The sequence below is a fragment of the Brienomyrus brachyistius genome, unplaced genomic scaffold (assembly GCF_023856365.1).
Source record: "Brienomyrus brachyistius isolate T26 unplaced genomic scaffold, BBRACH_0.4 scaffold55, whole genome shotgun sequence".
NCBI lineage: Eukaryota > Metazoa > Chordata > Actinopteri > Osteoglossiformes > Mormyridae > Brienomyrus > Brienomyrus brachyistius.
This window is the reverse complement of record NW_026042330.1, coordinates 1041742-1053303: the sequence shown is the minus strand read 5'-3', so window position 1 is coordinate 1053303 and position 11562 is coordinate 1041742. Positions and strand designations below refer to the sequence as shown.

The 11562-nt window shown below is 40.7% G+C and overlaps 1 long non-coding RNA gene across 1 annotated transcript; it reads left to right on the top strand.

Annotated features, from left to right (window-relative positions):
* The first annotated feature begins 4486 nt into the window (after positions 1–4486).
* On the top strand, positions 4487–11222 carry LOC125724150 (uncharacterized). The gene is made up of 3 exons (XR_007387179.1): positions 4487–4552; positions 7567–7615; positions 10751–11222. It is a non-coding gene; the product is annotated as an uncharacterized LOC125724150 (long non-coding RNA).
* Positions 11223–11562: the final 340 nt, after the last annotated feature.

The window sequence follows — 11562 nt, the reverse complement described above, 5'->3', positions numbered from 1 at the left end:
AGGGGCCGGCAGGGAGAGTCAAATAGGACTCAACCCATGCACATTATATGACACTAAGTTTAACTTGTTTGTCTTGTTTTTAGATGGAACTAAAACATGTATCTTCCAAACATTCCACCATTAGAGAGTTGTGGCCTTTTCTCTCTGAAGCAAAATCACTAAGTTCTACAAAAACTTCTTAATAGTTGTCTAAGGTTGTCTAACCCCTTACTTTTAAATATTCTCTAAAAAAAACTATATTTCACTTTGCTAATCAAGTAGTATGAAACTAGCCTCTCTTCTATTCAACTATATTAAAACAGGCAGACATGTATATACACATACGATCATATTGCTCTGTAACCCTGTCGTCTTTGGTATTTTTACTATACCTATACCGTAGATGAGTTTATTCAATGTGGGCACTCAGGTCTACTTCTGTGGCACCAGGGTGTCTCCGCCTCCCTCTGCGTCCTGTCATTGTATTCCAGCCGCTCTGTTTCATTGCTTGGCGCAGCTTCTCCCACTCGTCCTCCTTAATATTAATATTAATTCCCATGTCCTTTAACATAGTCGCTGCTTCCGTTAGTGTACCAAATGTCTTTGTCCTGGAGTCCAGGAACACCTTAAGCTGGGCTGGGTAGGGTGACTGTGCTTTCACGTTTTTCTCCTTTAATTTTTTGATGACGTCCCTCACTTCTTTTCTCTTCTTTTGAACATTCGTTGTGTGGTCTTGATTAAAGTAGACAGTCTTTCCCTTGTATGTGATCTTTTTTTTCCATGCCTCCCTTATAACGTGTTCTTTCACTTTGTAGTCCAAAAAACGCACAATGATAGCTCTTGGGGGCGCCGCGCTGTCCCTGGGCTTAGCTCCTGGGGAGCAGTGTGCTCTCTCGATACGTACAGATGTAGCCGCTTGAATTTTCCCCAGTTTCCATGATGGGACCTTGGCTGGTCCTTGGCTGGCCCCTGCTTGGTTCTGGGTGGGACCTTGACTGTAATGAGATCCCCCACTATGATGTAATGAACAAGTGGGTCGACATGATCCGCCCCTTACCTCTCTGTGTGTAAAGTACTTGCAATGATTTATCCATCCACCAGGGGGAGCAGTGATTATGAAAGCTGAAGTGACTTACCTGAAATCAGGTACAATACCTGATTTCAGGTATCTTAACTTCACTACAAAAAATGAAAATCTAAGCAAGTATAATTTTCTTATATTTAGATAAAATTCCAATTTCATTAATAAACTGACTACACTGCAATAAATGGCCTGTGAAATTTAAGAAATTGCTCGTGTTGTGAGGCAAAGATGGCCTAAAACTAGCAAAATGTGTTTTTAGTCAGTTTATTGATGAAATTTGAATTTTGTATTTTATTTCACCTTTTGGGGATGAAGCGGACCCACGATGTGTGCAGTATAATAATTACAAACCTAAACAAAGTAATAAGATGGATATTGTCAAGCAATGAGGGACAGTGTGGTATATGAAAATTAAACAGATTTTAAGCTTCTTTGGCACATGATGAAATACTTCATCTGCAAGGAGGCCAAGCCAGATACAAAGCAGCAGCGTGTCCAAGAAAGAGTTATGTTGGGAGAGGAGAGTGACCCAAGATGTTATAAACAGACTAATTACAGGCCTAAACAAAGTAATACGGTTGATTGTGAAGAATAAAGGTGGACAGAGTGGAAAATGAAAAATAAAAAAAAACATATGGTTCTGTACTGTGCTTGAATAAAGCAGACACATTCCTTAGTGTGTTCTGCCTGGCTAACAGTCTGACGGGCTGCTGATGGCTGCATATTCACGGGGTGGGGGTGGGGGGGCAGTCACAATGACGTGTGAATGTGTCATTAACTTCTCTGCTTGGCCACAATGAAAAGAGATATGTTTGCAGGGGATCAAGGTGAGGTTGCTTTCTTAACCTAAGAACACTGAACCAATGGTCAAGCAGGGTGGTGGTAGTATCATGCTGTTTTGCTGACAGTACTTTACATCGCTACATTGCACAAAGAGGATGGAATGATAAAGTAGCACTCAATAGATAGATTGGGAATTTTTTGTCATAGTACCAGACTCAAAAACAGGAACATAAAAGAAACATAGCATAATAAGTATTTACTGTAACCCTTTGGAGTCTGTGGCCTCTCACCCACTTTCAAAGTAGTCTGACATGCCTTAACATTTTATAGTTTTTCTAAAACAATTGCTAAAACATTTCCTAAAATCTCCTCTCCTTTAATCAATCCACTAAGCACAAACCCTAAAATTCTAGCTAAACTCACAAAGAAATGAGAACACTACCACTCAAAATAGTTGTTGGCATGCAAAGTAGAAACTGTAAGACTATAATAAAAAAAAGTATGGTCGTCTACCAAAAATATTTGTATACTGTACAGTTGTTACATATTAGTTTGCCGTATTCAGTACTCCAGAAAAGTTACTGTAAAGAACAAAGCCAAAAAATAAACAAATGAGAGGCATATTACAGTAAAATGTTGTGCAACTGCTAATAAAGATTCACGGAAATAAAGAATCCTCTTTGTGACCCATTTGTACCTTGACGTCGAAATTCAGCTCCTATTCACCTGGTGAAATCAGGTGAGATACCTGAAATCAGGTATTGTAACTCCACTGCACAAAATATTGGTGTACAGGTCCTGGCACAACAGCAACAAACACTGAAGCAGTGTTCCTCTCTGTCTCCATTGTCTTTTGCTGCATGAGCAACAGAGAAGTGCAATAAGTGCAGAGAAGTGCTGCAGACTATAGAAATGTGGAACAATATTGGTTTAAAAAGTCAGTGACAGATTGACTAGCTGTATGGGGTGTGCTAGTGGCCAAGTCAAAAAATACATGGCTGCACTGGATGGTCGCTGCAAATACCAGGATGATTTTAGCAGAGGTTCTGAAATGGCTAAGCTGACATACTTTGACAGGCATCATATCATAGTTTTACACCAACACAAGGATAATCTAAACATCATTTTCTAAAACCTTTGCACAGTACTGTATATGACAGGCTTTTGTGAAGGTTTTCATGTCACAAACATAGGTTTGGGCTGCCTTGGATTTGAGCTAGCAGTCTGAGTAAATGCAAATGTGTCAGGGTTCACAGTGTGTTTGCACAACAGAGGCATGAGGACAATGGAGCTGAAGGCCCGTGCAAATTTGTGCATCCTTGGTTCTAGTTCAACATTTTCAAAAACCTATTTTCAGTGGTGCTGAGAAATTTTAATCACATTTTAAACATTTCTAGCCAAGACTTTTGAGCTCTGAAGCTTATAGACATAGGGGCTGGCTACACAAAGGTGAATGAGACATTCAAAGAATTGTATGAGGTTTGATTACTAAAGTGTTACAACTTTGAAGTGACTTTGGAGTCACCACACCTTTGCATACTGTCAATGGCCCATCAGTGTGGAATGTCTGTCACTGCTCCTCACACTAATCAGTTTGTAAAGGCAGTGTGAATTTTACAGTTTTTTTCAATTGCTAAGACAACTGCAATACTGAAGTTGCTTTCTCAAAACTTTCCATACAGTCACCACAACATTAGCTTATGTGGGCTAAACTGTTAAGCATTTTGCTTTGCTTTCATACAAAATGCAATCAATAACTAAATTCTTCAAAATGTATTCTTCAATTAATTTATCAGAGGCCATTTTGCACATAAGTACATACTGACCCTAAACTGCTAGTAAAACAGTCAAAACTGAAATATATCATTTTACTAAAGTACTATCAAGACCCTTTCTAAAATAGATTGTGAAAAACACATAAAATAAACAAATTATGTTAGTTGACACAAGATCAAACAATGAATGCTGTATGCCAAGATATTTCTCCAGAGCAATGCCAAGGATGGATCATGTATGTGAAGAGACAGAGTAGAATCTATGGTACTGTCTTAGCAATTGATAAAAAAACTGTAAGAAAACACACAATACTAGCCTTTTCACAGTTTATAACATGCAACCGATTAAACGTTGAAGTATAAAATGTGCAATCACATTATATTACAGGAATAATACAATACAATAAATGAATATTAGAACAACAAATTAGTTAGCTATTAGTTGCTGAGCTATTACAGTTCTCCTCAAATGAGCTTGATGGGCTGAATGGCCTCCTCTCGTTTATAAATTTCTTATGTTTTTATATAAATTGTCACTCCTGATCAGGATTCCAAGCTTCAAAACAGTTGTGGGTTATGCTGAAAAGCCAGGTCTGTGCCTGGAACCCAACTAGTTTAAATGAACTAGAAATTCTGCAAAGAAGAGTGGTAAAATATTCAGCCAGAATTATGCCAGAGTCTTGCTAATGGCTACCAAAAGATTCTGGTTGATACCTGTTGTATGTAAACTTGTGACCACAACTAAAATGTGTTTTTTTAAAGAAAGCGCCATCTCATGGTAACACCCTGCAAGTGAATAAATGGGCGGGTTTAGATGAGAATTTAGGCACACCCCAGAAGGAGGGGGGTCAGTCCCTTTGGCTGGCTTTTGGCAGGCAACCGGCAGGGAGGGGAAAATTCAAGCGGCTACATCTGTATGCCCAAGTCGCCTGTAATTTTGATCTTTGTTTTAATGAACTCCGTTATGAAGCCTATGGTGTCGCTCTTTTCCGCTCCTTCTAGGATGCCATGTATTTTTATGTTGTTGCGTCTCATTCTCGATTCCAAGTCATGGTGCGTTCCGTCCATGTCATTCTGTCCTCCATATTTCCCAGTCTATCCTCCATGTGCAGTGATCTTTGTTCCAGGGCGGTTATTCTGACCATTAGTTCTTTGATGTTACTTTCTAATCTTGCCAATGTTCTCTTGTTTTCTCCCACCGCTTCAGTATGTTCCTGTCGTAGTTTGCACAACTCATTTAGTATGATCGAGTCTTGCTCCTCGCTAACAGGAACCACACGTTGCAGTTTCGCACTCGCCTGCCCCGCTGACTCGGTAGATTTTTGTTTTGCAACATCCTCTTCTCCCTTTTTTCCTATCTTAACCATATTTTCCATATATTGTTTGTCGGCTTATTTCTTAGATGTCTCGCTCTCTGCTGTTTTTACTTTAGTTATGAGCTAGTTTTAGTTGTTTTTTCAAGAGCGATTTTTCTTGCTGCCTACTACCCCATGGCGCCACCGGAAGTCGAAAGGGTGTTATTTCAAGTCTAATAATGTTAAAAACCATATTTAGAAGGTCGTAAATGGGATTTCTGTGCCATAACTACGAACATATTCAATTTATAAATAAAGAATCCTACTTTGCGGAAATTCACTTATTGCAGTAGAGTCTGGAACGGATTAACCGCGATAAACGAGGGACAACTCTATTCTCAGAGGTGCGGTCTCGAAATAAAATCCTGAGTCCATGACAAGAATGAGTACAAATACGGCTGATTCAAAGACAAGATCGAGACTTTCAAAAACTGGTCTTGAGTACTACAATATTTGATATTACTATAAATTTCTATCATGAAGAACTGAAGCAGTGGTTTAGTGGTAACAAGAAATTAAAGGTGGGTAAACTATATGCACAGTAGTAAAAATGGTGGATAACTATTAATATCCTTAACATAAGTGATCTCAACAAAGGTGAGTATACAGTAAACACTGTTTTGTAAATTTAAAAAGTGTGTAAACGGCATTTATATGAATTTACCATCCACTACACCACTGAATGAAGGATTTGCATTACTCTGAGTAACTGCATAAAATAATCCAAAAACTCCACAACGTCACATAATACATGAGAATCTCCTCGACCTAATTTTAGCTAATTATCGTCAAACACTACTGTTTCTGGCAGAATTAAAAATGGACACACGCACGATTTCAGGCAAATTTAAAGACAAATGTAATGGGCAGAAATACCCTCTCTCTGTTTTGTCTAGTTTTTTGATGGATAAGTGATACGTTAATTTACTACGAATTCATTTACTGTGAATTTCCTTCACCCATGGCTCCAACATGCTTCCTATGCAGGAGCTCACGCAGTGATGGTGTTCTCCCATGCCATGCGAAATCAGCTGTGCACATTTTGCACCTAATGCTGTTCTTTGAAGGCATTAATATAAATATGCTCCTGTACTTTTGATGACTTGGGTTGTGCATTGTTCTCTCTGCTAACGTTAGCCTCCTCTGCTGTGTCCGCCTCCACTATTTTTCAAACTTTTTTTCAATTCATCCAGAATTCGTCACGTAAACTATTCAAGGTACGGCATTGGTTCTTGTCTCCTTTTTTTATAGCGGCTGGCATCCAGCTTAATGGTGCTTTACTGCCACCACAGCTTTGGTTAGTTTTCTGCTTCAAAATTAGAGGGTAGCCACTGTACTTATGTGTATAATAACGTAGACCCAACTAATCCATTATTAAATTAGTTGCCAACTATTTTAATAGTTGATTTTAATTGATTTGTTGTTGCAGCCCTAATTTGTATGGATATTCTTGTCTTTTCTTACAAAAGGGGAAATATGTTAATTGCAATTCTCCGCTTGTCCGCTAGAAAGACTTTAAGTGTTATAGCAATTCTTCTGAATAGAATAACATGACACGAGGACGTGCTTGTAAGAATACTGGAGTAAAGAACGAAGTAGGAGACGCACGTCTGCCTGTCGCTTGTTTAATTTATGGCATGCATACAACAGTGTGACTATTTTCTTATTGGTTCAGCATGGTATTACATAATTGATAAAGCTATGTGTGTCATGCCTAAAACAACTCAAAATAAGTCACAAAATATGGACATTAATCATGAATTCCATTCTGCTGTGTGATAGTGCTTCCTTTGTTTTCTACGATGCAAAAAAGTTTCACGGTGATAATGAAAGTGTGTTTGGGCAGTTACAGCAACCAAGCCAAGTGTGAGTATGCCCTTAATTGTAGTCTTCGGAAGCAAATACAGTTTGGGTTTAGTTACATTTTGATCATGTCAATGTCAATGTTTTTTTTGTGTTGTTTTAGTCAGCGAAAATTATAGAATAAGTTGAAGAAGTTGACTGAATCTATATGCAGTCAATGAAACCAAGAGATACATTCACAGTGTAATACATCATTTTCACATTTCCTTGAAAATTTCACTTAATTTTCTGGGAACACAGATTATGTATTTATATCTTTGTGGCGACACATTTCTATGGGCAAAACCCTAATTGCAACTATGATAACCTTAACCCCTACCCAGCCTTAACCTTAATTATAAGAAAGTACTTCTTTACACAGCATGTAGATAGAGTATGGAATAGTCTCCCTGTTAGTGTAGTGCAAGCTAAAACCCTGGGTTCCTTTAAATCAGAGCTCGATAATATTTTATCAACTCTGAGCTATTAGTTAAGTTCTCCCCAAGCGAGCATTATGGGCTGAATGGCCTCCTCTTATTTGTAAATTTCTTATGTTCTGAAAAGTATTTGAACAAAACAAAAGATTTTTGACATATGTAGTTATTTGCTTACATTCACAAATTTTTTATAAAACTGAGTTTCCCCTTGTGGGGTTCGAAATAATGTGCCCACAAGGTCAAAATTAAATTTTCTCACATTAGGGGGACATTTGGTTCTCTCTGACTGCCTATATCCCCTCTGCCAATAGATCACCCCCTGACCTGAACTTGTTGGAAGGTTAATCACATCACACAGCGGTGAGTATTAAGAGGAAGCTGGGAGTGGAAAATCAGGTTTCAAGCAATTCAAGACAACTTGGTGAGCTGCTACATAATCTCCCAAACTATCCTGCATGGCAATACAGGAGCCAGACTGTAAAAAGATGGCAATCTACAAGAGAGGAGGGGGCAAAAATAAAAAGGGGACACCTACAAAAATTTATTTGCAAAAATAAAAAAGAAAACACGCCCAGGTCTACCCTCCCAAAGATAGCAAGCATGATAAGAAAAAAGGAAGACAATAAACACAAGAAAAAAGGAATAAATAGAAATAATTATTACAATGGTAAACAAAAATAGATGAATCTATATGGCCCTATAACCCAGAGCATATTGACATAATGTACATATGTGAAGTGGTGATAAAGTAGAGGAGGAGACCTTTCTCTTTTTCCCAATGTCATATTGTGAATAGAACATGATTTATATTCATTGGCAAGAGAAACGGCGGTTGTTATGGCTATGATATTTATGATGAATTCAGGTTTTTAACATAGTCAAAGAAAGATGCCAGGTCACTCTAGAACTTTCCTGACAGTTTGATCTACTGTATCTCAATTTTAACAACTGCAGCATGGAGAGCATTTCACTAATCCAATTGTTAAATGATGGAGGCTTATCTGATTTCCACTGAAGAAGAATAAACCTTGGGGCCATTAGTGATGCAAAAGCTATTGCCTTTCTTTGTGATGCAGAAACCATGACCTCGAGGGGGGACCCAAAGGTATGGGGAGGGTATTATCTTCTTCCTACACAAGCCTGAAAGCATGACAGGATCTCAAAGATACTTTCCTCAAAACTGTTCAAAGATTGATAGTGTCAAAACATATGGCCAAGAGTAGCTGGACCTTGATGACAACATAAACACATTTGGCTAATCCTTGTGAGTTTATCATTTGAATATTGCAAGCAATGCAGTTCTTTAAATTGAATCAGGCATTGTTTGATAAGAATACAGATATGAATACATTCTAGACAACGTTGCCAGATTTTTGTAGGAAGTTCCCTTTTTTCCCATGAAGGTGGATTGTCACGCTCGTGGATTGCGGGTGAGGCGCAAGGACGGGGCGACGGGCAAAGAGGCAGGCGATCAGGCAAAAACAGGGTAAACGGGGATTTATTAGTCTGACGGGGACTCGGAAACATCTCACGCTACGAACACTAGGTAACATCAATGACAGACAAGGGAAACTGGGGAGACCAGGACTTAAAACAGGACAAGACTAATCAAAGTAATCAGACACAGGTGGCAACGATCGGGAAAGAACACGTGGGTAGTCAGGGGGTGTGGCACACATGAGGAGCGGACGGGCCGGGCATCACAGAACCCCCCCCCCCAAAGGCACGCTTCACTGGGCGTGCCTCGGAGGGGCGCAGGACGGGACGAGGGAAAAAACAGGATCTGAAAAATAAAACAGGGATTAACGCAGGACTGGATAGTTCTTTGTACTTGTGTAAACCCTTAAAATGATGCTGAATAACGACTTACAAACATTTCAAGTTACGAATGGTCGTTCGGAATGTATCACATTCGTAAGTAGAGGAGCATCTGTACTAATAACAATATCAATGATAATAACAATAATAAGGGCATTTCCAGACTGGCGTTAAAATCTCAGATGAGAAGCCACCTGTCTCCCCTATACCTCTAAAGCCAATCAACATTACTCACAACACAGAATTATTTTTAAATTAGAGAGCAGAACTTGAATAGTTTACTTAAAGTTTGAACAACCATGAACCACACCTGCTAAACTTCAACCAGTGCAAACCTACTTTCGTGGAAAACAAGCAAACAAGGTGAAATACAATATTCCTAAATAAGTAAGGGATTGCTTACACAACTCGAAGCAACAAAAGACCTGATTTTATAGGTTCACAGTCATCCACCCCTATCTATTACTTGATCAGAAAAGTCATTCATCACCAGTTCAGTGTCTCGCAATGTTCTGTGAAATGAAGATCTGGGCCTCCTCCGGGTAGAGAAAGTTATTTCTGTATTTGGTAAATGATTTTGAGTGGGACCTAGTAAAGGACACTGAACCTCACCCCCTCCATCTCACAAAGCTGTCGTCTGATGTTGTTGAATGTGGGGTGGGCTTTGGCTGTATTAGTAGTTTAATCCAAGAAAACTGAAATAGACTTATAGTGTATAATTCATCCTGATCCATGATTTCTTATGAGCAAAACACAGAATATTTGCACAATCTTGATAATAGTTGATAATAGCAATTGGGCTACAGTACAATGACACAAGCTAGGTTCCCCTACCCAGGCACTAGGGCTAGTGATCAGTGTACACTGTCCAGCAGTGTGCTTCTTTCAACTCAAAGGCTTGTTTAAGCAGTGCTGGGGATGTGGAGCAGTTTTGAGCCTCTGATATTCCAACTATTCTGACATTGTTTCTCCACAACCTCACCTCTAAATCATCACACTTGTTGTGCAGTGTATCAGACATTACAGTCAGGCTTCTTACTTCTTTCTGTAGATATGGGATTTGATCTGTGCACACCCTTAAAAATAGGCTTTCCTCCATGCAGAATACCTCAGTGTAGATAGCTCAGAAGTAATTGACTCCTTGTATTCCTTCAGGTCAGATCTGATCTGATTATTTCCATTTCGATGTCAAAAATAGACCAGACTTCAGTTTTTAGGGTTTCTACCAAATCTTTGCACAGGGACGACAGAAGCTCTCTTATAAAAGTTTTGGTATCTATCACAAACACGGAAGCAGCCAAATCCACATCTTCCACAGGGGTCTTCTCAGTGGAGATTGAGATCAGAGTAGGTGCTGCAGGTTTCGTTGTTAGATGAGTTGTTTGCCATTCCTTGGACGATCTATCTGGCATTTTTTTTGGTTTGAGTCCATCAAATTTTACGTGTTTCAGAGTGCGGAAAACAATACTTTTAAGAGGATGCTCTGTGGCACTGAACAACATGCTGTCTATTCCGTAACTCACTCAACAGCGCCCCGACTCCCCAGCATATCTTGAGCTTGAGGTTAATATACTGAGCTAAAATTCCATAGGGAGGAACTTGACAGTCAATATTTTGTTCAAATATACATATTGTTCAGTTTTTCTAATTTAACTTTTCATATGAATTTCGCCATAGCGAAGACGCCGACCACCAACGAGCCAGAGTGGGGGGACCCACAGACGACCGACGAGGCATTAGAGGCGGGGCCGAAGGCAGCCGACGAGGCATTGGAGGGAGATCCGCAGGCGACTGCCGAGCAGGAGCCGGAGGACCCGCTGGTGCCCCTCGAGCCATACCCAAGGAGAGCAAGGGCAAACCAAGGGGCAGGACAGGTAGGATCTGACTCTGGCGCAGGTGTCCCCTCCCTTTCTGGGAGACCGAGAGACAGGGACCCGGCTGGGATCTGTCCTGCTGTGGCAGCAGAGGAGCCCAATGGGGCCGTGGGAGCTGATGTTGCGGGAACAAGGTTAGGAGCCAGAGGGACTACAGCCAGAGGGACAGGAACCGGGGTGACTGGAGCTGGAGCCTCTGTGGGCAGAGCAGGAACAGGCAGAGCAGGAGCCTCTGTGGGCTGAGCCGGAACATGAGGCACGGGCAGGTCAGGTGCAGTGGGGGGTGGAGCAGGAACCGCCGGCGCCTGAACCTCGGGCAGAGCAGGAGGCAGAGGTGCCAGAACCTCGGATGGAGCAGGAGGCAGAGGTGCCGGAACCTTGGGTGGAGCAGGAGGCACCAGAACCTCAGGCGGCGGCAGAGGAGGAAGCAGCAGAGATGGAGACGGCCCCCAGGAGGATCGTCATTGTTTCTTCCGGTCTCTGAACTTTCCGATTTTTCCTCTTCCTCCGGCCAGTTGTTGTCGGTGGAGGTTGAGTCAGGTCGGGGAGGTTAGGCGGCGATATAAAGGCTTTTTCTCACCAATTGTCTTATTTGCACCGTTCTAAAGTCTACGA